Source organism: Solanum pennellii, chromosome 6, assembly GCF_001406875.1.
Source record: "Solanum pennellii chromosome 6, SPENNV200".
NCBI classification, from domain to species: Eukaryota; Viridiplantae; Streptophyta; class Magnoliopsida; order Solanales; family Solanaceae; genus Solanum; species Solanum pennellii.
Genome location: NC_028642.1, coordinates 39,250,337 through 39,252,617, shown reverse-complemented (window position 1 = coordinate 39,252,617; position 2,281 = coordinate 39,250,337). Strand labels below are relative to the sequence as shown.

The 2,281-nt window shown below is 26.9% G+C and overlaps 1 non-coding gene across 1 annotated transcript; it reads left to right on the top strand.

Annotated features, from left to right (window-relative positions):
• Positions 1 to 856: 856 nt before the first annotated feature.
• TRNAS-AGA lies at positions 857 to 938 on the top strand. Its single transcript has one exon. It is a non-coding gene; the product is annotated as a tRNA-Ser (tRNA).
• The last annotated feature ends 1,343 nt before the right edge of the window (positions 939 to 2,281 follow it).

The following is a 2,281-nucleotide window of genomic DNA, read 5'->3' as shown; positions in this document are numbered from 1 at the left end:
CACTTTATAGGATTAATAAATTATTTTACACTGAGTTCCTAATTTATTCTTATAATTAATTATGGTTATTTTTCTATTACATTTTTCAAAACATTATATTTCTTATATTCAAAGTATAATATAGTAAAATTATCCTACTATTTATAGTTTCTTAAGGGATGTAGAAGTCAGTAATGAACGACTATTATTGGACAGAAAAGCGACCCCAATCCCTCCCCAGCCCAGGTCAAAGGTCTTCCCGCCCTTTTTGGGGCAGAGTCAAGTTCGTTACGGTCAGCAAATCAACCCCGCATCGTATCGATAGCGATTCAGATCACCTCCCCAAGCCTGCCTAACCCAATTGTGTGTGAGCTCTTTTAATTAATGCATTTATTAATATGATTAAAGTCAGAATTTTCCCTCAAAATATTTTATATTCTTTCCACCATATTTATTAAGGATATTTTTCATAAATAAATATGGTTTTTCTTAGAAATTATGCAATACATGTTATTTTTAATTAATTAAATCAAATACTACATAAGAAATAATTTCAATATAACTAATATAAACATAATTGATATAAACTTTAGTCAAAAATCTTTATATTTATACATTATATTCAACATTATTCTTATACAGCCTATCAAATGACTCCAAAAGTGTGTTAAGTGTACTGAAAGAAAATACACACTCAAGTTCTGATATTTATAATCTAAATCACCCAATAACTTTTAGATGGAAGAATTTGAATTGTAAATTGAGGATGCCAAATGTAGGTTCAGTGAATTATAATTACAAACTTATTAGTTTTGACCAAATTAGTCCAAAAGGAATTTAGATAACTTATATCATGATGTTTCGCTATCATCAAAATGTGGACGTGCCGGAGTGGTTATCGGGCATGACTAGAAATCATGTGGGCTCTGCCCGCGCAGGTTCGAATCCTGCCGTCCACGATCATTTATTTATTTTTATAAATTCTTAAAATGCCAAATTTCCTCTTGCTATAAAAATAAAGGAATTTCATCAACTACTTTTAAAAATAGTATTTATTATTTGATATATCATAGTATTCATAAGAAAATAATTTTTTATTAGCTACTAGAAATAAATAGAATAATTAAAATTTAGTAAGAACTAAGAATTAAGTAGGTTGTCTAATGACACATATTTTAACTCATTTAAGCCTAACCTGTTTCAGTTCAAGTAATTTTTAGTGTGGTCAACAACGTGCTTATTTACTATGGATAAACAACACAAATTTCAGTAGTTTAAGAGCTAATTAGCTGTCTTTTTCGTAACTTTTCAAAATTATAAATTTTGTCAAGTATTCAATCCCTAGATAGTACATGAGGTTACAATGACCTATAATTTATTTTGGGAAAAGGGTCTGATATACCCCTCAACTTTGTCTTTTGGAGCTGATATACCCCTTGTTATGAAAGTGGCTCATATATACCCCTATTTGTAAATAAATGGCTCACATATACCCTTTTCCTTTAACGGAAATGAAAAAAAAATAATTTTAATCTAAATTTTTATTATTTTTTTCTAAAAAATATAATCCCATATGAGTAAATTTAATCCTCGTCAAACATACTTTTTTAAACTTTTTTTTGTTTCAATGACTAATTTATAATTATTATTTTGATAATCAAATTTATTTATATTTCACTAATATTCTTGTAAAACTTATTGTAGATGACCAAATTTTTTCCTCGAATTCGAAATTAAATTACAATACACACAAAAAAAATAGTTTAATTTTTTTCTTTAAACTAAGGAATGAAAGAAAAATAACAAAATAAGAATAGAAACTCAAATAATTATAATAAAAGAAGTTAAAAAAATAATTTATGTATTAAAAAATTAAAATATACCTTGAACTTTGATAGAAGAATCATATATACCCCTAAATAATTTTTATTAAAAAAATTAGAAGTAATAAATATAAATTTAAAATTAATTTTTTAACTTCTGTTAAATGAAGGGTATATGTGAGCCATTTTGTAACGGCAGGGGTATATATGAGCCGTTTGTATAACGGTAAGGGCATATATGAGCCACTTTTATAACGAGGGGTATATCAGCTCCAAATGACAAAGTTGAGGGGTATATCTGACCCTTTTCCCATTTATTTTAGATACTTGTGTTCAAACGGATTTGTCTGATTGGAAAAAGTGAGATGTGATTACAATTATAAAAATAATAATCTTTTGTGTGTGAAATACTAAATCATGATATTCCTTAATATAGAAAAAGATTGGGAAAAATGATACTTATTATGTTAAAGTAGAAA